The following is a 26,266-nucleotide window of genomic DNA, read 5'->3' as shown; positions in this document are numbered from 1 at the left end:
TGAGCAGGAAACATGCATCCACAATGATTCTACAGACTACTGGTTGTGCATATGGCAACACCCCACCACAGTGGTTGAGCGAGCAGAACCGTGACTTTAGTACCCAGAGTGTGCACTCCACTATGCTCGTATTGGCTACATGTGCAGTATTGTACCTCACCTCAGCTGGTGTTGTGGAGTTCCTGATGGTAGTCAGCGGGTAGGCTCTGTCCCCTGTAATTGTGTACATGGTTGTCATAAACTATATTGGCAGGGTCTATTGTTCAGTGTATGCTTTGCATGCATGTGCATGGGCATTCATACTCACCAATGAGACATGCATTGCCATGTTTTCCAGATATTAGGGCCTTGTGCAGTGGTGACATGTGGAAGATGTAGCTGTTATATGTGCTGCCGAGGAATTGGCATAGACTGCCATTACGACTCCCTTGGCATTACACACTACCTACACATAAATGGAGTGCCAGTTCTTTTCTGTTCCGGTAGATGTGATCTGTCAATCGGGGTGGCCGTAGCGCAACACGTATGCAGTCTATTGCACCTAGTACACAGGGGGAAGCATGCCACTGCATAGCAATCCTGCGTGACTGTCTGCCTTTCCGCTGATGTTTGAGACATATATATGTGCCTGCGCACATATGCACGTGCTGTTATGCAGGACAGCACCTGGTGTAGACAGCGTAATTGGGTGGCCTGCGATATCCCACCAATTACTGCAGTGATCTACTGGAAGGACCCAGTGGCAAGGAAATGGAGTGCAGTCAGCACTTTTTCTAGTGGGGTAAGGGCCTGGGAGTAGATGGTGGGTGATGTTAGGCCATCTTCCCACTCCCTGACAAGGTCTAGAATTATATGGAGGGGAAACCTGTACCTGCCATGCGGCGTATGGGTTTTGGGATGTGTATGTGCTTTCGCGACCTAACGTTCCAAGTTCAAGTCTTCCATGAATACGGTTATATTGCGCAGCTATGGGCGTGTGATTGCTTGGCCGTGTACTGTCCCTCAACACGGCCATATTTTTGCAATTTTGCCTCTTTCTGCATGTTCTGCCCCTGTTTTGGTCGATGCGTAGGCCTCGCCCACACTCTGCATGGAGTCTCACGCAAGTCGCTCAATCGACTTTCAGAGACATGCCAGGCATGTGCGAACTCTACGCAAGTCCAGGTAGGTCCTGCACTGTCAACAAATGGGGATTTGCACACAGATTGGCACGCAAATCCCTGATTTTCCACGCAAATATTTCCTTAGTGTGGTTCAGAAAAACGTGTTTGAAATATGGTAAGGGGAGAGGTAATAAAGTCCCCCTATTGCAGCATTAGTTCATTGCTTTGTTGGGTATGTAGACAAAAAAAGAGACACAACAAGGTGAAACGTGTAAATTAAAATTCCTCATGTTTCTCCTTCACCTAATCTTTATGTTCCCTAAAGGACCGTTTGTATCTTGCAAAACAGCACAACAGAGTTGGTTCTCACCTTAGAAGGATGCTGATTGTGCTTCCAAAGACACTGCAATGGACCAAACAAGTCGGTCCTTTGCAGACACGTTTAAAAGCAGAAACACCGGAATAGGCATAATGACATCATCCCATCTGCGTGAAATATCACGTAACTCCTCCAGATACTCATGAAGGCGGGCGCCATGTTGGCATGATGTGATGTCTATAAGCCTCAAAGTTAGAAAGGATCCAAATACTTCTCCAGTGCACAATCCAAAAAACATATTTTATACATTATTTCTCTGTTGTTTCCATTTATGTGCTTATGTACTGCACTAAAAACTAATATAAAAAAAACTCATAACAACTGTGCAAGAAATTATCTCAGTGCTATTAATAATCTAATAAAAAATCATAATGTCTCCATTAAGCCCACAGCTTAAGGCAGAGTGATTGTAGTCATTAACAAATCTGACTATTTAACAACGACATATTAACTGTTGAATGATACATCAAGTTATTGTCAAAGAGCATGTTTTCCAATTAATTATCTAATAAGAATTATAGATACAATTGTAGAAGAAGCACTTAAGGTTTTATCGGTAAAAAAGAAGCTGAATTTATAGCTCCAGCACATCCTAGAACTCCTGCCTTTTATGTGCTGCCGAAGATTCACAAAGGCATTTCACCACCACTAAGTCAACTGATTGTTTCCAGAGTAAGTTCCATTTTAGAATCATTAGGTGATGAATCTGATGATATCATCATTCCTTTCCTGGAGGTAACCACTTCTCATGTGGCCAGGGGACGGCAGCCGTTAACTGATCCTGACCCTGCGGGTGACTATGTGAGGGAGGATCACATGAGGGAAGGTGGTCCTCAGAGGGATGAACAGGCACCATCAGATGAAACATGGTATACCCACTTTCCGTATAGGGTTACCCCATCCATTCTCCATGCCTTTATGTAATATTGTGACAACCCCGCTCAACATCCTGAAAAAGCTGCCTCATGAACATTTTCCACCTTGTGAAAAACACATACTGAGATGAGGGTGAGGACTGCGATGAGCAAGAGTATGAAATATAATGTGGAGTCTAGTGTTCTGAAGAATGTGATTGGTCCAAGACACTTTCTAGCCTGGAGGCGGGAGTTTAAATCACCTACTGCGAGAAAATTGAGAGATCTTCCTTTTCCAAATGTCGGATTGGAGGACGAAGAGAGAAGCAGTGTGCAGTACAGAACAGATGGAGTCCCAGTCCAGGGATGTACCCTGAAGGCAAGCTAGTGGAGGTGGCAAGAGAGCGAGCCGGCACAAGAACTCCTGGCCGGTCAGTAGATTGGACTGGCCGTGTCAGCAAGCCGTTCTGGTTTATTGTGGAGACACGTGAAGAAGGAAGTTCCAGTGGGAACTTGAAGCCAGGAAGAACTTCGTACTGATGCGAGGAACAATAATGCTCTGTGCCGCCAACTGAGGAAAGCCGCTCAAGTCCAGTAGATACTGAGGCGAGTACCCGAATGTGTGCGATTGGAGTGAGAGAATGCAGATGATGTCACTGAACCCAGATTGGAGAAGGGAATGCCAACAATGAGACCAGGAGACCTTGAATGAGTGAATTGGTTCCCAAGAGTGGGGAAAGAGAGTAATCCTCATTTGAATCATCAGTGTCATCTACATTGTCACAATACTTTGCCATGAAGTAACTTGGGGAGGATCCATGCAACTTGTACTGAAATGAGAAAGAGAGATTGCAAGAGAGATGGCAGGACATTATACCAGGCGAAGAGCGTATCTGGGATCTGCACCCATAAAGCGTTGTGCTGTACAAAAGAAACTGGCAGCGGAGTATACCAGGTGTTTTGCGAGTCTGGGACCTGAACCCAAGTTGTGTTATCCTGAAAGGAAAACCCTAAGGAAGACTTTGAAATTGTGTTGATTGTGTGAAAAGGCTTGGGGAAGGGATTTATTTCGACTGGAGTGAATTGCAGCACAAGTGGAGGAGTTATACTCTTAAACGATAAATAACATGGTTATTCTTTGAACTTTTGTTTTGGTGGAGAGAATCCTGGGGAAGGGAGTGATACCCTCTGGAACTGTGAACATTGTCCATTTGGAAATTTTGTTGGAGTTATAACTTTTGTTGAACTTGAACATTTGTGCACTTTCTAAGCAAAAGACAATTCCCTTAACACCTTAGAGTGGCATTTAGAATGTGAGGGCTAGAATAGGATTTTGGACACAGGACATTTTTGCTTTGGACATCTTGACACTTGACAGGCCCTTAGCTTTGATTGAGGTAGGGAAATACCTCCTAGATTAAGACCAGTGAGGCATTTTCCAAACCCTTTATCATTTCAATAAAAGTCTATAGCATCCACTATAAGTTCTCTGTGTCTGCGTCTCATTCCTGGGTCATTACAATTATCACAATGTGTGGATTCATTTTTAAAAAAGGAAGTACCAAAAAATAAATCCTATATAAAAAATTCAACTGCAGTATGAAACTGGGGCATAACATGGCTTTTAATTGTCAAACACAGCTTTTGACGACATTTGATATTGAATCTTTATACACCAAGATTCCACAACAGGGAATATTACTTGTTGTGCAAACATTTTTGGAAGAACGATGCACAGATTTAAAAATGGAAACCTTGTTGATTTTACAATTAGCTGAACTCGCCCTCACAAAAAAAAAAAAAAACGTTTTTGTCTTTAAGGACTAATATGTTTAGCAAATATCTGGGATACCATGTTGCTGAATTTGAAAATAAATACATCTATGCGAGTGATAAGCCATTTGGTGATGATATCATATGGGTATGTTACATGGATGACATTTCTGTCATCTTCAGAGGGACGGAATCCCAGTTAGAGTAATTCTGCAACTGCCAATAATCACAGGCAAGTCAATATAAAACGGGCCTCATTATGAGGCTGGCGGTAAGGGGTTAACGGTGCCGGTATGGATGCCGGTTCCGTTAACCCCTTAGCGCCGCATTCCGAGGTCTCTTAGTGGGTCCCACTAAGGCCGGCTGGTTAAACCACCCGTCCTTAGCGGGAACCGCTAAGGGACCAGGGAGCTAATCACAGGCCCGTTATTAACAGTCCCATTATTGGCTCCCTCCCCATTCCCATTGAGCCCTATAGGGGATCGAATGGGAATGGGGAAGGGTATTTTTAATGGGGACTTACCGGGTCCTTCAAGGTTGGAATGACCCGGTAAATCTCCATTCAAAGAACCCGGACCCCGACATGACTTTGGAGGCAGCCATGGTGCTAATAGCACCATGGCTGCCTCCAAACACGTAATGACCCCCACTGTTTGGACTTGACATACAAAATTGTAGACTAGACCATCAATGCCACCATATTACATAAAACCATGGATAAGAATGCATCATTAGCATACAATAGTTATCATCCTCACCATCTCTGTGAAAATGTATCCTTTGGTCAATATTTGCGATGCAGACAGAACTGTTGTAACCATAAAGAATATTAAACACAAGCCAATAACCTCACATCACGCCTTTCTTCTCGGTGTTATCCAAAAAACTTCTCAAACAGGCATATAAAAGATCTGAAAACATCCCATGAGAAATTACGTCATAACAACACCAAAGAAGTAATAACTCACAAGATGTGATAACAGCTGTAATTACTCACCACTACTCAATAAAAAAAGAAGGAAATAAAGAAAGATATGGCCCAGCCAAAATGTAGAAACTGCCCAAATTTGTGAACCCAGATTCACTACCAAACGACGAAGGAACTTGAGAAATATCCTTGTTCAATGCTATCAAGCAGAGACAGAGGGAGAAGATGAACAAACTAGACTGTGGCCACTCCCAAAAACCCAAGACACACCTCAAATGGCTCTTGCTCTGTATGTGAGCAAACAAGTCAGAGTACCATGGAGGACATATGGTGGAACAGGCCATGGGTATAAAAACATTTGAAAACCTTGAAGCCCAACAATGTGATTTACCTAATCACTTGTCAATGCAGCCTTCGTTAAATTGGCATGACCAACAGACCTGTCAAAAAAAGAATAATTGAAATAAAACATGTATAAGAACTAGCAAAGAACATGCACCAGTGGTTGCACATTTCTTGAAAAAAAACACAATGAAAAGAATCTGAAATGGACAATCTTGGAAAAAAAGAAGAAATCTCCTCGGGTGGGACTATGCACGCTCTACTCCTGAGGAGGGAACAAAATTGGATTTTGTGATTTGGGACTGATCGGAAAGGATTAACTGAAAGTTTTCCTTGGCAACAGCTCACAACATTATAATAATTAATTGGGGTCCACCAATCCACACTTGCCCCCTAATTTATATCGACTTTAGCAAACTTTATAGGCAGTATAAATCCTACTTTCCTTTAAAAAAAAAAGCCTAAAGTATACATGTTAAAAGACAGTAGAAAGTAACCATTATAAATCAAGCAACTATATGCTTAGAATACAAAGTTAATGATTATCTCACTCCTTCATTCCACACAAGCTATAATCACTGAGAAAATATTTGCCTGAACGTTGTAAGAAATTAAATATATTTAAGTGGTCTCTAGCCAAGGCTATTATTAAAAATACATTTGACAGTCCAGGTTCAGTGGTGGGTATACCTGCAGCAAGCCTGTCTGGTATTATACCAAAACAGAGTGATCTTGCCGTCTAGAGCATGAGGATGTACACAGCACAACAGTGTATGGAAAATCAATGTCTTCACTTAAGAGGCATCAGGTTCCTTTATGCCTTTGCAGCAAAGTTGCAACACTTACTAAACCTATCTAAACAGATCTAAAGAAAAATGAACAGTACAAACTCTGACCACAAGGATGTAAGTATTTCCTCAGGACACACTAGTTATATAAGCTATATGGTTCAATTGAAAAGGGCTGCATAGCACATCCCAAGTCAAGGTAGGACTGTGATGAGCAAGTGAGGCATTAAGGTGGACTCACACTCACCCAGACTCTATGAAGCTTCATCTGCCAGGCAGTGTTAAGACAAGAGGTCTTTCTTCACCATAAGAACAGCATTCATATGAGACATAGTCCAGTTGTGTGTGGGTGGGTGCTGTGATGAATCACTGATGATTCCTCCCAGAAGCCTGGTTTAGGACCCTCTTCATGTGGCCAGGGAAAGGCAGACGCTTCCTGATCCCAACCCTGGGGGTGGTGTATTGTGGGAGGATCACATGGGGGAACAGACCAGGAAGAATGGAAACCCCCCATTTAACTTTCCCCATAATCACACACTTTTAATGGCTGTTTGCCAAACTGCAGAGGTTGAAAGAGCTAACTTTGTTGAAGGGGACTACAAATCCCATAATCCCAAAAGTACTGGGACGAGGAAGAGGGCTGAAGTGGCATGCTGTAGCTGTAGTCCGGCAATTAAGCTTAACAGCCCACATCTGGAGGAACCTGGGAGGCATGAAAGGCCCCCTCAGGTGCAGGCAATTGGAAGGAATGGAAGGAGCTGGAACTGTGACTGGAATGCGAGCTGTAGCAGTAGTAGCATAAGGAAGAAGGCACAAGGCTGGCAAACCAAGCAGAAGTGGGAGAGCAAGAGGGACTCCGGAACATGGAGACAGCAGATTTCACCTGCTTGTTCTTAGAGGGTCCTGTTCCCCAAACTCTGAAGTGCAGAGGCTGTGCATCGGAAGATGTGCAGGAGAGCTGTCTTTCCCCATGTGAGCCTGATTGCTGTGGTTGCCGAGCAGCGGATGTACAAGAGACTGATGCAAGAGGCAGTTGTCAAGTTGTCGGTCACAGGAGTGAGAGTGGCTCCCTAAACATGTGGCCAGACCAGAGACACCATTACAGAAGGGTGTGGGTCCCTAGCAAGCTAGAGCAGTAGAAGTTGTGGCAGGAGGTATGGAAGCAGTGTGAACCCCAGAGCAAGTGTCAAATAAACGGTGAGTGAGCACAGTATTCTAACAACTTGCACACACACTGCCCTCGATAGTATGCAGTTCCCTGTTCACTCATGTAAGATTTAAAGCGAGTAAAAGTTGTTTCTTGCTGCGGAAATACCCGAACAATGGAAATGTAGCACTTGCGTATAATGGTAAAGTTACTTTACATGCGTGAGAAGCTAACGTTGTTTAAACCCATTGTTCAATCACTAAAAGACTATTCCTGATTGAAGAAGTGGTCACGTGTCCCTAATCGAGGAGAGTGAACGCTGATAAGACCATTACCAAATGCTTACTAGTGGCTATACAATTGTTACAATTTTAACTTGTGAAAACTACATGGAAGAGTGGTTGCACGTGCCTAATTATGATTCCCAGAGGAGGACTGATCTCTATCCTTCCCTTTCACACCGGAAAACCTTCTATACCAATCTATAAAACTTAAAAACTATATCAAGAAGTGGTTGTGTGTGCCTAATTGTGATTTGTAAAGAAAGACATGAAATGTGTACCACTGGTAGATGTGGAAATTGCATTTATTTTGAAATATGCCAAGAATTCTTGAGGAGGTGACAAAACATCACAGCTGGGATTACCAATGGTGCTATTTGGTGTAAGTGGAAAGTGGATATTTCACCAAGGAAAAGAGATTTGCTATCATTGGAACTTTGGTTGGAACACTTTTATATTGACTTTGAAACATCAAGAACTGATTTGAGACATTTCTTTCTATGGTTGATCATTAGCCAAATTGAGCTTGAATCCTGGGGAAGGGAAATCACCCAGGACATTAGAAGGTTATTCAGAGAATGTGAATGGTGTTTATGTTATGTTGCATTGCCATATACCTTCTTTGTGTATTTGTTGCTTAGTGTGAGGGCCAGTTATCTTTTGTTAATGTTTTCCCCCTTAGCTTTGGTTAGGTAGGAAATTCCTCGGCAGAGTAGGGAGAGTGATGAATTTTGATAATATTTTCTTATATAGGGGCATATGTAGATAAATCATCAAACAGTGCTCTGCCTCGTATTACTGACCCCTCACAGTGCTCAGCACGATAAGTCTTTCCACGGACACGTGGTTCAAAGACTCTCCATTCTTGAAGGGGTTCCAAAACAGGAAAGGAGTGCTCAGGGGCCAAATATATTTTCAGAACTAGGTCCACAGACTTCCCAGGATCAAGAAATCCTTTAAGGCAATGCAACATCTCCCAGTGGAAGAATCTGATCTGGAATGCTCTGGGCATCAATAGCAGGGTTATGTTATTTTGTTTCTAGAGTGCAACATTCACTTAAGAGAAACTTGGTGCTATAGGTGAATTAAGATGATACAGTTGGAAACTAAAAAAGCATATGTAAGGAAAACGCCAAGATTGAACATTTTTGATAAACACCAAGCGATCCTCAATAAATCTAAGATGGCTAGGAAATTAATTCCAAAGCCGAGAAGCAAGATTTGAAAAAGAATGGCCACCTAGACGTTTTCACTGGACAAATGGCATGGGTAACAATTTGATGTCTGATGAACAAAGAATGCTAGAAAGAGAATATTTCTGGAACTTGTTCTTCAAGAAAAAGGCCCCTTGATGTCAATAGGACTTATGTATGACAGATGGTGCTTTAAAATCAATATATATGCCTTACCACTGGTAACCAGTGAAGTTGTGAAGTTGTCTACAATTTTAGAGATATGATCTTTTTTTCTAAATAAGAAATTAAATGGGAATAGGCATTCTGAAATGCTGTAAGCATTTTTTTGTTGGACAAGTCAGGCAATAGAGCATTCCAATGGTCAAGGTGAGCAAAGAGCAAAGTGTCAAGTAACACTATTTCTCTGTTCAATAGAGAATGCTTTCTAGAACACTGTTAAATGATAAAAAATAACTGTCACCAATGCACTTGTGCTAGTATGATGCCCGAATTTCAAACATGGAACTGATTTAGGGCAATGTCCCAACGTCTCTGCCTAGTAAGAGTTGCTTCAGAAAATGGACTTGTATCAAATACAATAACTTCAGTATTTGACAGATTGAACATTGACCATTGTTTGTGCATCCAGGTGATTATTCCCTTCATACAGTGTCTAAAACGGGATGCTGTACTTTGTATGAACTCCTCTAGTTTGGTGGGCATCTGGATATCATAGACATATTTGCAAAATGATGGTACAGCGTCCTTTCATCGGCGGGACGTTTACTGTGAATTTTTTTATGGAAAAAAAAACATCCATTTTTTTTCGGGGGTTAGAAAATTATATAGATGGGATGTGGGTGTTTGGGAATAGATAAAACATGAAAGGGAATGGCGGTTTTGGGGGCAACCCCCCAAAAATAATAAAAACAAAATTCAATGGGTTTTTTCATAAAACAAATTTGCAGTAAAAAAAACCAGCGAAAAAACATCCCGTGATGAAATGATATGGAACCAAAATGATATTCGACGGAACCTGAACAATTTAGTCAATGGATGAATACATAATATAACAAGCATTGGCGATGCCATAATTTTTGCCTTTTTTGTAAACATGGGAAATGCATTTGCCAGGCACTGCCGTAATAGCACTAACTGGCCATAAATAGTAGCAGATGCAAAATGGTGCAAGTACCATGTGCATATAATAGCAGTGCCTGACAAATGCCTACCCAACACCTATATACAAGCCAAAACTGTTGGCTTTGCCAGGGCTTGTTTTTAACAGGACGTCAGTGAAAGATGCACACACTGCTTATAAATCAGGTGGCTCAAGGCAGACCTGGATACACCATTTTTATTACACCAATAGCGTGTTTACAGCTACAATTAAATCATTCAGTTGCAGAAGACTGCTTTCAGGATACACTGGCAGGCTTCTCAAGCTCAAACTTTGATGTTATAGCTTGCTTAAGGTAGCCCAAAGAGACCTCACGAGGGTGTGTTTTGGGCAGGGAAGCACAGGAAGTGGCTGGTAATGGCCATGGGGTTTAGCATGGCCAGGGGCAGTCAATTGGAGGGTAAATAACCAAACAACACCTACAAGCTTTGGGACGCTCCTCATATGCCATTTCTGCATACCTTGACTCCAATGCAATAGTTTCAGCTTAAAGATGGCGTTAAAGGACCACCTTACAGCCAAAACTAAAATGAAGAAGCAACAATAGCGAGGCTTCATGAATGCCACATTATAGATGTATAGGTAATTAGCAGATGTACCCATTCTCCAAATGGTTTCTGTAGACAGACATGAGAACACTCTCATCAATTGTTGAAAATAAATGATCCTGTAGGTCGCTGTTTTGGCTCACCCTGGCGTGGTGCAGTTCATTACCGTGCATTGCGGTGCAAATATCTCAGAAACTGTGCATCCTAGGGCATTGAAACATGGTTTTTGAAGTTTCATTGGGACCTCAACTTTTGCTCCTCGTGTCGGATCCAGTTAAGATACAACATTTTCTGCTTCCCTTCCCTGTGAACATGGTTTACGGCTTTGTCGGCAGGCACCACCTTCATAAATTCATCTGATGCTGAAAAAGTGGTCGAACTTCTGGAATGCTACCTGCCTTCACCTCTCAGGTCCTTTCATCTCTCACATATTGTTTTGTTTCCCTTCCCAGTGAACATGGTTTATGGCTTCCTCAACAGGCCACAAACCCACAAAACAATTTTAACTTTAGCTGAAATCTGGGCAAAGTGGTGGGGTGTCCAAATGTCATCTAGCCAGTAATGTCCAAATGGTTCTAACAGCAACTGTACACAATTTGGTGCAGATTGGTGAAGGGGTGTAGAATTACCCTGGAGGGTAATAACATCTTATTGCCTCTCCAATCTGGCACTAGGAAAGGTTATGGCACGGAAACAGCTATGCTTGATCTCCAGGTAGATCTGATACAGAACATAGACCAAGGGCAACTATCAGTTCTTATGCTGTTGGATCTGTACTCCGCAGTTGATCTTGTTGATCACGCTTTGCTAGAGGACAGACTTCAGTCAATGGCCAGGTGCTCTTCCAAAGCTGCTAGCTGGATTTCCTCGTTTCTGGGCCCTAGGAATTCAAGGGCGAATGTAGGCGATGTTTCTTCAGAACTTGCTCCAGTTACCTGTGGTGTCCCCCAGTGGTCTTGTATCTCACCCACATTGTTCAACGTCTACATGATCCCATTTCTTCTACTGTTGGTCAGTCCGGGTGTCCAGGTGGCTAACTATGCGGATGATACTCAGGTGATTGTAAAACCTTCTGGTTCATATCCTAAGGATGCAGCTAAGCTCAATACCATTTATTAAGCCATACACTCGTGAATGGCAGCCAACTCTTTGGCCCTGAATGCCAGCAAAACAGAGTTGCTAATGGTAGCCTCTGGCTTCAAGCTGAAGTCACTCCCCCATAAGTATAAGAATTTCTTGATTCTAGACACTCTGATTCCCATGACCAAGAAGGTCGAGACATTAGGGGTGGTCTTGGATGCTGAATTGTCTATGACTCACCATGTGGCCCTTATCAGATCTTCTTGCAGGCTGAGCAATAAGCTTTTGTGCAACATTCAGCCCTTTCTCTCCTATGAGAACTTAGCCACCCTGGCCTCAGTCCTTATCAACACACGTTTGGACTATTGTACAGCTTGCTCAGTGGCTGTGCCCATTCCATCATAGCCACCTTACAGATTACACAGAATGGTGCAGTACGGGCAGTCACAGGTCTTGCCAGACGACTCCATGTCATTGCGGCAAGTCAGTGTCTTCACTGGTTGCCAGTTATACTTAGAATTAGGCACAATATCCTCACCTTAACACATAAATGTGTGATGAATACAGCTCCTGAATATCTCACAGCATGCCTTCAACCACATGTGCCTTCTCGTTCTCTTTGATCTAAACACCTCCTGAGACTGGCCCAACCGAGATTCAGGTTGGTGAAGTCCGGGGGGACACAGTTTCAATGTGCAAGGCCCCAACCATTGGAATGTGTTGCCTCTCAACCTCAAATCTGTTGAGACACCTAAATTTAAGGAAGAGCTAAAAACGCTGCTCTTCAATTTGCCACCTGATTAGGCTCACTCTATATTATGAGTCGCCTCCTTCAGATCCTGAGTTCTGCCCCTGGCTCCTCTTTGCCTGTTGTCCTGTTAATGCTTTTTGTTTTGCTTGTCTGTCATATTTGATTACATGTGCGTGCCCTGAGGCATATGGGCATGTGGCGTGAAGGTATAAGAATTTTTGATAAATACATAAATTGTATAAGGAACAATGCTTCACCAAACTACAAACCCACCAACACATTTCTACGGGGTGGAGTGTCAAATGTCCTGCAGCCAGTATTGTCCGGAAGGTCCTAACACGTAATTATACAGAATTTGGTGCAGATTGGTGAAACGGTGTGGAACTTTATAAGGAACAAAGCTATGCCAAGACACAAACCCACTAATACATTTTGACTTGTGCTGAAATCCAGGGAGCAGGATGGGGAATTTAAATGACATGCAGCCAGTATTGTCCGGATGATCCTAATAGGTAACTATTCAGAATGTGGTGCAGATTGGTTAAATGGTGTGGAATTATATAAGGAACAATGCTTCGCCAAGCCACAAACCCAATGACAAATTTTGACCTCTATATATATATATAAATTTATATATATATAGATATAAGTGGTCTTGCATAACAAGCTTCTTCCACTATTGGTGCCCTCACTGCCCGTGGCTCTGTAAGAAAAAGGGGGCAAGAGTCATTAGTGGACAGTGGAAGAGGCAGATGGGAAACATGTGGTGTTGACAGGTAAATGTCAGAAGTACCCCGCTCCTGAGTACCTGTGTGCTTTCTATGGGTTTCAACTTTTAATTCAGAGAAAGAGCTGCTTGAAATTTGAGGAACTTGGCCATTTTACCTTCCTTGGTATGTTAGTTGGCAGGCTGAGAGAGGCCTCAAACCTTACTCTAATATGCTCATGTGCTGGGTTTATTGCCCTTCTGGGACTGTCACGTGAATGATGTGTCGGAGGCAGAGGATAGGAGGTGGTTGCCAGCCGTTCATCGGGGCAGGTGCAACAATCCCTATTCCCTTGTCCCAGAGGTCTACCGTGTACTCTTACACTAGCCCCAAACGCTTCTCACACAGACCAAAGTGAAATAAAATACCTTTGCCCCACATCCCCAAAAGCAACAGCTCACTAGGTTGTGAGATGGCACCAGGTCTTTGGTATGAGAGTGATGCTGCAACCCTGCAGGAGGTACTTCACGATGAAATGAAGATCAGAAATGATTGACGGTAGAGTGTGGATTCCTTAAAAGTTCAGCAACTAGACCTAAAAGGGATGTGGCAGCTGCAGGATGGCGAAGAGCAGGATGCTGGCAGAGACTTAAAGGGTGCTTGAGGGTCAGGGGATAGGATGAACCTTCCATTAACACTGAAATCTCACATTTGCAGTCTCTCTGGCCCCTTGCAAGGTGTGGATTCACAGTGTGCCAGAGCAGCTGATTGTGTTCTACTGGTCAGGGAGGAGTGAGCACACTCTAAAGCCCAGCCATGCACAGCGTAAGTCAAAACTGGATGATGATTAAGTCCCCATTTTAGTGTACCCGAAGTACAGAGCTGATTAACAATCTAGTAGTTGACAATTCCCATTCACTCTGATCGGAAACATTACCTCATGCAAGTGCTTTTCCCAAAGGCTAATCCCCCTTAAGGTCAAGCTGTCAAATCATTGGCATTTTATTGGACTTTGCAGTGATACCTGAAAGCACTGCTGTCATAGCCGGGGACTTTCCACAGAACACGTCTTACATAAATGCAAAAACAGACCTTTGTGTTCAACTGTCAGTGGAAAAAATGGTTTGTTTTATTTAGGGGTAAATTCTTTTGCCACAGTATTCTGAGTTTCATTTCACACCTGTTTGCATCCAGAGCACTTTTGGAGCAAGCATCACCCTCCAGCACAGCTGGTAAGCCTCAGAGGCCAGTTCTCTCCCAGCCTTCCTCACCAGGCCTTCAGCGGCACCCTTGTTTGCTTCCCTGCATCCTTCCCTGCCTTGCATCCCTCCCCCTGAACCCACTCGTCCACTCGTCCCCTCTCACGCCCACCACCACCGTGATTGTTTAGGGCAGCCAGGAATTCTAATTACACTGTGTACGGTGCTCAGAAGATTCCTTCTGCACCTGGAGAGCTCTTGGAGCAAGCAGCACCCCCCCAGGACTGCGGGTAAGCATTAGATACCATTCCCCTCCCAGCCTTCTTCACCAGGCTTTGAGCGACAGCCGTATTTGCTTCCCTGCACCCTTCCCTGTAATGCTTCCCTCCACTTGCACCCGCGCATCCCCACTCATGTCCACCAGCGCCGTGATTGGTGAGCGCAGCCAGGAAGCTCTCTTAGCCGAGAGCCCCAGGGCAGCCTTGACTGGGCAGCTGGCTAAGGGCCAAAGGCAATGGGCACGTCCCTCGCCTGTTTACCCTGAGCGCCTCAGCCAGGCCTGTAATTACTGTCGGCAGCAACATCAAGGTATGCATTTGTACTTTGCTGACACTATCAATAACTACTTGAACTACAGTGATACTACATTTTAACTCTTGCGGCACTCATTGTTTTTCACTGCCTTGTTGAATCCTACCAGCAGGTTAAGTATAGCCACTGTATTCAATTCAGCTGTGCGTTGAGTATAGCATCTTATTTGTTATCTAGATTCTTATCAAAGTATAGCCTCTGACTTGAACTTGCTGAATTTCAGAGTATAGCCACTGTTATATTTAGCTTTATATTAAAGTATAGCCTATGCTTTGACTTTGGCTGGATATTCGAGTTAGCCATTGTTTTACATTTAGCTGCATATAATAGTATAGCCTATGTTTTGAATTTAGCTCATATTAAAGTACAGCCTATGCTTTGAATATAGCTGGATATTAGAGTATGGTCTATCTTTTGAACTTAGCCGGTTTGCTGAGTTAGCCACTGTTTTAAATGTAGCTGCTTATAAGAGTATAGCCTATTGTTTATTTGTTTTTATTTTAGATGGATATTTAAGCTAACTACTGTCTACATTTAGCTGCATATTAGAGTTAGCCACTGTTCTGAATTTAGCTGCATATTAAAGCATAGCCGATGTTTTGGATTTTGCTGGATATTTGAGTTGGCCATTGTTTTAATTTTAACTGTACAATAGACTATAGACTATGTTTTGAATTTAGCTGGGTATTTGAGTTAGCCACTGGTTTTAATTATCTGCAATTTGAAAATAGCCATTGCTTTGAATATACCTGTATGCTAGTTGCTACTGTGCTACATTGAACCCAGCTGCATCCTGAGTATAACACCATTTCACTCTGTGTTTCTGTAGCCTAGCCTCCTCCCTGAGTGAACTGATAGTGTGACAAGATCCCCACTCACCCTTTCTGGTCCCCAGAACAGACGCAACAATCTATACATCATGCCAACTAACTCACAGACGAGAGGGGCACTTTGGTGCACCAGAAGATCGGTCAACCCCTCGGCTCACCTCCTACCGCTGCACTCTCCAAACTTCCAGCTCTCAGGGAGAGCACTACCATCCACACCATACCTCTCTCTCTGCTCCCCTCGACCATCCCATGCTGCCCTCTGCCACCCTGGTGCCCAGCCGACCCCCTCCCACTTCAGCCTTTGCATCCCTAAATGCTGTTTGGGCATCCTTCAGCAACACTCCTGCTTTGCAGACCCACTGACCCTCACACACACACCAGTGACACCCAAGAATCCCCTCAAACACTGAGCCTGCAACACCTAGAACATCTCATCTCTGCGCACCTCACCCTATCTCCTCCCTAGATCTCTGCCTGCACCTCTCACTTACACCATCACGACATCCCCCATCTCTCCCAGCCCAATGAAATCCCTCTCCAACAAATCCTTCCATTCGTTCACCTCCATTCTTCAACTCCATCTCTCTGTGACCAGTAACCACCTGCAGCCTCGCCAGTACCCCTACCATCCTCTGACCCCTCACCTTCAGCTTCCTCGCACACTCGCCCTCCTCTCCCTTCCACCACTCCAGGCATTCCCTCGAGGACCCCCACATCACAAAGACTCTTTGAACAGACAAAAAGAATGCTCAGAGCCTCCCCCTTCATAACAACAGAGACACTCTGCCTCCCCAAAACGAACACCCCTTTCTGCCTCCCCCTGATTCTGTGCCTTCCCTACATTCCCCTTCTTCCCACCACACACCCTCCCCTATCCTCTCCTCCTATGCACACCACACCAAAGTGCAAGGCTTCCACTAGGAGATCCCCCTACCATCCCCAGCCACCCTTACTGGCCCTCCACCGCTCTCCTCTCCAGGGGCTAACAAGCAACACTCTTCTATCCTACTTTCGTGCATTCTCATTAACGCCAAATCCCTTGCCAAAAACCCACAGGCAGGCCCCACGGTGAGTCTCGCCAATGCAGGGGGGAGGTTAGCCGTGCAGCATGATGACGGTGCCCAGACCACACATTAATACAGCATCTTTTGGACATGGTGGATGCGCAGGGATTGGAAATGTCAGGCTGTTGGAGCTATGGAAAATGTGCTGGTTGTCTTGCATTTCGTGTGCCTTCACCTTCACCGCACTAAGTTGCTGCGGTGCTCGTGGTAGGAAGGGTATCACATTAGCCCTTGATCTGAGTGTTTTGTACGCATTGAAATGCCTTTCTGTGCAAAGCAATTACTAAGAATCAGTTCATTGTTAAAGTTCAGTGCACTTTATTGTTTTTTTGTAATTATTCCCTTCGTGAAATACATAAATTGTATTTTATCGTCTTTGTATTCATTCTTGTTTGTATTTGGCCCAAAAACATGTTTGCTAGGGTGTGGCATAGGCTCTCCTATGTTTGTGGGTTGAGTTTCCCACTGTCCTATGCATTAAATAATTCTGTCGGTTGACCTCAGGTGTGTGACAGTAGCCAAAAACCGATACAGCATATTTGTTTGTTTGTTTATTTATTTGTAATGCGCACCCTGAGACCCAGGGGTATCAGGGCGCAGAGAAAACAGGAAGAAGGATGAATACGTTAAGCTTATTGTTACACAGGTTACATAGGGCCTCATTCCGAGTATGGCGGTAAGGGATAGCGGCCACCGGTAACGAGACCGGTGGCGGTAATCCCTTACCGCCATGCTCCGAGTTCCCTTTGCGCCCTCACCCTTAACGCCTGCTTTGAGCAGGTGTTAAAGTCGAGGGCGCAAGGGGGCCTCCAAGCCAATAACTCTGACCGTAATGAACGGTCACCGTTATTTGCATCTTCCCCATTCCCATTGAGCCCTATGGGGGCTCATTTGGGAATGGGGAAGAGCCTTGGTGAATGGGGAATTACCGCCCCGCCAACCTTGGAATGGGACGGTAATTCCGCCATCCACCAAGGCGCTGCCGGTCCGGGTACAGCGTCAACCAAGGCGTAAATAGCGCCATTGGTTAGCGCCGTACTCAGAATGAGGCCCATAAACAGTATACAACGGTTTACAGTAAAGTTACAATTGGGAAGGTGTATGCCATGTATATACATACAAGTTGGCATAAACGTTGTCTAATTTCAGAATATACAGGGTTAAATTTACATATACAAACTTTACAAAATCAATGTGTAGTTAGATTTAGTGGGTACTAAAAAGAGACAAACGTGCGGTACATCACAGGGTGCGTTGGTAGTCTTTGGGCCTCATTCCGAGTACGGCGCTAACCAATGGCGCTATTAACACCTTGGTTGACGCCGTACCCGGACCGGCAGTGCCTTGGTGGATGGCGGAATTACCGCCCCATTCCAAGGTTGGCGGGGCGGTAATTCCCCATTCACCAAGGCTCTTCCCCATTCCCAAATGAGCCCCCATAGGGCTCAATGGGAATGGGGACGATGCAAATAACGGTGACCGTTCATTACGGTCACGGTTATTGGCTTGCAGGCCCCTTTGCGCCCTCGACTTTAACACCTGCTCAAAGCAGGCGTTAAGGGCGAGGGCGCAAAGGGAACCTCGGAGTATGGCGGTAAGGGATTACTGCCACCGGTCTCGTTACCGGTGGCCGCTATCCCTTACCGCCATGCTCGGAATGAGGCCCTTTGTCTTTAAGCCATTTGATGATTTTATGCATATACGACCTCATCTCCTCAGAAAGCCCAGACATCTCTTTTATCACAGAACCCTGGTTCTGCGTTGAATTTCGACCCATCGCACACAAGGTATTCCTGGCTACGCACTCTACAATCTCAATAGAACTAGCAGAACAGGCGGGATTGCAATTCTCCATAAATCTCACCTATCCATTTCACACTCTGAGGAATAAGCCAGCAACGCAGACTGTGAATCCCTCCTAGTGACATTTCTCATCAACCCGTCTCTTACCCATAGCTTCTTACTCATCTACACACCTCCTGGCTACAACAGACACTTTGGCAATGCCCCAAGCAACTCCCTAGCAGCCACCATGGTCTCCCACCCTTCTGTCACCATGCTAGAAGACCTCGACATAGGGTTTGATGACCCACACAATTCCATGACACGTCCACTCCTGAATAACCTGGAAGCCCTCAACATGACTCAGCAGGTAACAGGTGCCACACACACAGCAGGTGATACACCAAATGCAATATTTAGCTCCACTAACCTCATTTCCACGCTCCCCCATGACTGCACATATGGCCGGACCATGCAGCCATTCCATTCTCGCTTCGGTTACCCATCCCTCCTCCACGCATGACTAACACTGGACCATCCACCTGCGTCTCGCTGTGCAACAAGGTCATAGTAACCCCGGACTTGGTATTCCCCCTGCTCTCCTCCCTTCCTAATCTGTCAGTCTAGGGAGGTCTACTCTCTTTCAGCCATTGCGGTCTATGGCTGTCCAGCACCCTCCTTCCTCTCACCCCCTCCAGATCAACCTCCCTTAGACAAGGCCCCTCACCTAGATGGTTCAACCCTTTCTTAAAATCTCTCAAAACACTAAACCACACCCTAGAATGCAGATGGTGGGCGCACCCACCTCAACATAACAGAGCAGCCTATGCCCATCAGATCCATGTCTACAAGACAGAAATCCAGAAGGTCAAAGAATCTTTTTGCAGGAACCAAATACCTAACGCCCAAAACAACAGCAGAGAACTCTGCAGGATCATCTCAGAATTCATAGTCTCCCATGCACCTCTCCCCTCTCACATCTCCCAAGCACTCTGTAATGCCCTCTTGGACCATTTCTACAACGCATCTGTAGAAAGAAGCCACACCACCGACACAAAATTAACAGCACTCCCACCCTGATCACCTCCCCCCTGCAAGACCCTCTATGCCTCCCCTACCCTCTATCTTCTTCTCTTTCTCTCCCATATCTAGACCCAAATTTCTTAAGCTACTTGCCAGCAGCTGTCCGCCTGGATCCTGAAGAGACCCATGCCCTCCTGCCCTCCCCAAAGGAATCTTTACTTCAACCTGTGCACGGACATCGCAAGCTCCATCCTTGACTCCTCCCTCACCTCAGGAATATTCCCAGCAGCATTGAAGGCATCACACATCAAACCCCTCCTCAACATAATCCTCACTTGACTCCTCCTTCCATCCAACTACAGACCCATTTCTAACACCCGCTTCTTAGCCAACTCACTAACTGAACAGCCTACTCCCACCTTTGTCTCTTCACTGAATCCTATCACCTTCTTGACCACACCCAGTCTGGCTTCAGACCCCTCCCTAGCTAGTCTCCATCTGGGATGATCTCAAAAGAACTGCAGAGGTAGTAGACTGTGTCACACTGATACACCCCGACCTCTTGGCAGCTGTCAACACCATCGACCACAGAATCCTTACTGACAGACTCCATCTCCCTCCCTTGACCTCTGGCCCCCTGGCACTAACCCGAGTCCCACAGGACACCTCCTTTCACCTCTATTCTTCAACCTCTACATGAGTCCTCTCCCTGCCCCTATTTGCTCACGTAACCGAAACTGCTACAACTATGCATGCAAAACTCAAATCATCTTCATGCCCCCACCCAGACCTTGCATCATGCCTCATAGACATTGATCAGTGGATGACGGTCAACCACTTCCTCCTCAATCCTGGAAAACAGAAATCATGCTCTGCAGGAAGACAGCTATTTTCTCCCAACCAAACCCTTGGCCACCTTCCCTGCCCCCTGGCCCCCACCGCATCCACATCCATCACAGTAAAGAACCCGGGATGCACCATGGACGTTGGCCTGACACTCTCACACCACATTAACACTATGTCTAAATCTCGCTACCTACACCTCTGCATTCTCAATCGCATCTTCGCTTACCTCACCTACCCTCACATAGTCACCACAATCATGGACATTGTCCCCTCTCGCCTAGATTACGCCAACTAACTTTACATGGGCGCCCCTGCTTAACAAATCAGAAAGCTCCAAAGGATTCAGAACACTGCAGCTAGGCTCCTCCTTGCCCTTGGCCCCAGAGAGCACATCACTACCACCCTCTGTGTCCCCCACTGGCTCCCTGTCAGATGACGAGCCACGTTGAAAGCCATGTGCATCACTCAATGTGCCCTCCTCAAGACAGACCCAGATTACCTTTTACAGAAGCTCAATCGATACCAACCCAACAGAAACCTGCTTTCAGGCACTGCACTCCTCCTGGAGGATCCTCGTTCTCCGTCCAAGCACCCTCCATCTGGAACTAAATTTCCCCATAGCATTCGACCCATAGAGGACTAGTTGGCCGGCACCATGACGAACCCTGCCCTCTTCAGGTTAGGTATCCACTTTGCAGGTGTGCCGGGGCAGCAACGAACTTCCATGTAATCACTGAATGACAGTGAGAATGATTTATTAATCCCCAGCAGACCACAGTACAGAATCCATGCCACATCCACGGAACCAGGGAGACAGCCAGAACACACAGGTATGTATCACACTCCATGCTTATAGAAGATAGCCGAAGGCAAGGCCACCCGCCCGCACGCATCAGCAATCATAAACCATTTTAAATGATACACCGCACAACACCTCTGCCAGTAGAATTCTGCTATGCCACACGACAAAGATTCGGTCTAGCTGAACACATAATTGAGTCTCCTCCTCTTGCATACTCCCCAGTGACTTCAAAGCACCCATCCACCTGCCACCTCGATATATGTAGCTAGTAGGGACTTGGCCACCCATACCCACTTTCGCATTGGCTAAAATGCACATGCATTCAAAACTCCTCTGATCAATTTTCCCATACCTTGGACCGCGATCCCCCGAGGGCATTCACCTACAGCGCTTTGAGACCCTACCAATGGGAAAAGGCGCTAAACAAATGACACATTTCATTACATTACATCACTTGGAAATTGGATTTTACCTTGGAAAAGTCCCCTTGTTTTACCGATTCTGTTCCAACACTTTTAAATTGTAATTATATTTTCCCAGGCCTTTTCAAAGTGAAGGAAAAATTACATTTAAAACGTCTTTTCAATTAGCCCATTGTTCTCTGTAGTCACTGAAGCTCAATGCTGTTCCCTATCTTTAATATGCAAGAGCTCTGTATACTTAAAGGGCAAGCTATAGTCTGTATATATATATATATGGCGAATTGCCAGTAAGAGCAGTTAAAGGCTGAGGGTTAACTTCTATCTAGCTCAAGAGAAATGAGTGCAAAGAAAATGCACAAAAGGTATAGCTGTATTGGTCCTTTAAGCTGCTGAGAGGGGGAACATGGCTTGCGGCGTGTGGGATGCTTCACAGTCAAGAAGACGTTGATGGGGTGAAACATTGCGAGGAGCCATCAAATGAAGAGAAAGGGCTGCTTGACATGTTCAGGAACTTGCTCGCCTATTTCATCTTCCTTGGTATGTAGGGTGGGAGGCTGAGATTCCTCACACCTCACTCTCACATGCTCAGGTGCTCTGTTTGGTGGCCCGCTCAGACTTTTCTCCCGTCATGGGAAATGACATGTCGGTGGCAGAGAAAGGAGGCATTTGCCAGGCGTTCATGGGGGCAGGTGCCGGAATCCCTTTTTCTCTTCACCCAGAGGTCTTCCTTGCTGTCTCCCACAAGCCTCAAACTGTCTGTGCACAGTTCAAAGTGAAATATAATACCCATCCCCAAAATCAACAACTCACCAGGTTTTGAGACTGCACCAGGACTTTGCTATGAGAGGCACGCTTCAACACTGCAGGTGGTGCTTCATGTTGAAATGAGGAGCAGAAAAGGCAGAAGGTAGAATGTGGATTCCTTAAAGGTTCAGCACTTAGACTAAAAACGCGGTGTGGCAGCTGCAGGATGGTGAAGAGTTGTATGCTGGCAGAGACTGAAAGGGGCTTTGGGTTGCGGGTGGATAGGATGAACTTTCCAATTACAAAATAATTCAATGTAAATTCCTTTGCCACAGTAGTCCGAGTTTCATTTCATACTTGGCCTGGATAAGCACTACTTAGATATTGCATTTGACTTTTGTTTGACTGATTTGGTTCCAACACATTTCATGTGTAATTTTATTTTCCCGGGTCTTTTCAAAGTGAAGCAAATCATCAAGTTCACCTCTTCTCAATGGGCCCATTGTTCTCTGCCCACTGCAGCTCAATATTGTTTCCTATCCTAAATAACTTTAAACAATAAAAATCTGTTCTTTTATTTCCCCACCACTCTAACCAGGAGCATTGTATACTTTAAGGCCAGCCTATATTTTGTAAATACCTATGGCAAAGTGCCAGTAAGTGCAGTCAATGGCTGAGGGTTAACTTCTATATCGCTGCAGAGAAATCACTGCAATGAAAGTGCACCACAGATATGGCTGTATTGCCCTTTAAGCAGCCATGAGGAGGATCATGGCTTGGGTGTGTGTGATTCTGCACGCTCAAGAAGACGTTGATGGAGTGAAACACTGTAAAGTGCGAGAAAGTGCAGTTAAAGGCTGAGGGTTAACTGGTCTCCAGCCGTGGTCCAGAAGTTTAAGTAGCTGTGAGAAGGCGTGTGGTGTGCAGGACACTATATGCAGTGCTTTAAGTCGGGAAAAAAAATTGAGGGGCAGGCTCATTTAGGGGTGTGGCGACATGATGGGCACTGCCTAAATATGAACATGTAAAATTGGTCTGGCCTACATAACTAAGTGCATACTGCAACACAGTCTGCTTGGAACAAGCTAAAGAGATAAATCGGTGTGTGCACCCGGCACACAATGCAACAAGCAATGCATAAATAAATAAACTGTGACGTGTATGCAGGTGAGGCCTTGTCATCCAAGAACTGTGTCTGCTCAGCGCACAACCCGGTTTGTTTATTTATTTATTTATTTATTTATGTATGCATTGTTTGTCGGGTATCTGACAAACAATGCATAAATAAATAAATATATATTTGAAAAAAGTTGAACTTAATGGAACCAGGACTGAACACCAGTACGTCATCCAAAAATGTGGGGAAATCCTGGTGGATAACGCTAAGGCATCTATCAGAATCAGGGACAGATCGCAGCAACAAAAGATATGCCCGTCTAGACTGAAACACAAGTAGAATGTTCAAGGAAAAGCTACAATACTAAGGCCTAATTTTTAGTTGGCACGTGCTCTGAAAGCAGCATCAATTGTAATGTAGAAGACCAGTGTCAATATTTAAATTCACTGCCAGTATAGCACTCCACAACACAAATCACCCAGTGCACATTCCGAAGCATTTCTCATGTAAGGAATTCGACCATCCGCGCGGTGGGTGTGCGTCCATCTGGGCTTTTGTGAAATTTTATATAAAATGGAATGATGATAGAGCAACCTCTGGAAAATGTGTGGGGCTAATCTGCACACATTTTCCTATGATCACTGCATGACATACACATAAACCCATGTACTCTGGTTGGACACAGCCTAAAGGCACAGTTCTTCCTCTCATATTTAGTTAGGATCTGAGAGGTGGAGTACACAATCCATCTCAGAACAGCAAGGACCAAGCCCTTCCTCCTGTCATGGCCAGCCTAATTAACTATCAAAGGCTTCATGGATCTGCCGTGTCTGTTTGTTTGCCCTCTGCAGAAGGTGGCAGCAAATAACATATTTAATATAGTAATACAGTATACTTCAAACAGGCCCACATGGGGCCTGGCTGCAAAGGCTAAAACCAAGGAGACACGAAACCCCAACATCCCTTTCATATACACTGTGTCGACCTGAAGCCAGCTCCCTCCCTAAAGTATCAATGAGGGTGAGCTGTCATGTCTGGTACCCAGCAGGGGGACCCCTATTAAGAGGGTAGGAGTATGTGATTTGATGGAGACAGAAAGTCTCTTCTCACCACAGCTTCAAGGGAGACCTGCCGCTTTAATCAGGAACCACAGAGAACTCAATTAGCAAGTGAGACCCTTTGATCTACAACAGACAGGAAGAAGGGTGTGATTTAGTATTACATGCTTTCACCCCTTTACCTTTTCTGTTGCAAAGCACTCTGGTTATGACCTCGTGCATACAGGTGATTGTTGATGGGGACCCAGGACTGGTTCATTAAGGTAGGCTTAGCCTACACCAATCACTGTGGCCCATTTGGCTTTAAAAGATGGCCGGACCCCTTTTTTGGGCAGATCATCTGAAGACTTTGCAAGGAGAAACAAGAAGAACTCATCTGGACCCTAGCTGAAGGTACAGTCTGCCTTATAGCTTCTGCCAGTGAAGGAAGACCAGGAGTTCCAAAGACCCTGAACATCTCCCAGAGAACAGTGGGAGATACTGAATCCACAGGACCCTCCAGCAGCTACAGAACAGGTACACAGCCAGCACACAGTGTGCCCCGCAATGCTCTGCAAGCAAGCTTCCTAGGTAGGAAGTGGCAGAGAGTCTCTGAACCAAACCAAGGACAAGGCCGGTGCCTGCAACACTCTCCTCAGCTTTGGACCATCCACCTTAAAGGACGACACAAGCCCAGTAAAGAAGCTAGAAGGAGTTCATCGACAAGCACCAACCAGCGTCCAATTTAAAGGAAGTTTTTGAGCCAGTAGAGCCCCTCGAGCTGCAAATGACTGAGCCTCTGACTGTTGTCATGCCGCAGTCACTAACATCATCCGAGGCACCTCAATCAGTGCTTCAGATTGGCCGACCAGCACTGAGACAACGTTTTCTGACATTGAGCTGCCGTGTAGGCCAGCATGCAGCCATCTGTCTAGCCCCTCTCATCGAACTGACTTCCGACTGATACCTGCAGCTGTCTCCCATCTTGAACTCTGTTGCTGAATCTGCAAAGCGCCCTGAAACGGATTCAAACCTGTCGAGCACCAAGAACTTCTACAAGCACAAGGTACATTGTGGTTCTGCCCCCTGGTCCTTCTCTAAAGGCCCCTTGTGACATTATATGACCTATTGCTCCCTTTGTGTTGAAGCCAAGAATCCTTGAACTATTGCGATTAATTACTTTATCGACTACCCTCCTGTCAGTATCCAGGGTGCATCCCTTTTCCTTCTATGAAACTGGCTGTGCTCTGCATTCCTCTGTAGGGTGGGTTGTATTTTGTAGTATGCTGTAACTGTCTGTTGAATAATAATAAAGTAGATATGTTTACACAACCTTGACTGGACAGTCCCATTTATCATCGGGTAATAATTGTGTTTTCGCTGTGTTGCAACTAAACAACAGTCCACGACCTTGCAGAGATAAGCCTCCATGTGCACACAAGACCGAAATTCCTTATCTAGTATACACGATGATATAGCAGTGCTTGATAGGACGCCTATCGGTCTGCAGAGAAAATTAACAGCACGGGGGAACTACGCAAGCGCAAATCACTTAGTTATTAATGTAACCAAATCTAATATTCTTATATTTCATCACTGTCTTCCAAAGGCAGGATATTGTTTTAATTGGACAATTTGAGAAACCCCTGTTATACCAATGACTCAATACAAATATTGGAGTTAATATCAATTCAAGCCCATTGGACCAACCTTATAGAGCAGATCTGAGGAACAAAATGAAACTCCTAGCGATCCAAGGGAAAGCTCTTCAAT

This window comes from Ambystoma mexicanum, chromosome 3p, assembly GCF_040938575.1.
Source record: "Ambystoma mexicanum isolate Mex_15411 chromosome 3p, UKY_AmexF1_1, whole genome shotgun sequence".
In the NCBI taxonomy this organism is placed as follows: Eukaryota; Metazoa; Chordata; class Amphibia; order Caudata; family Ambystomatidae; genus Ambystoma; species Ambystoma mexicanum.
Note: the sequence above shows the minus strand (reverse complement) of the source record.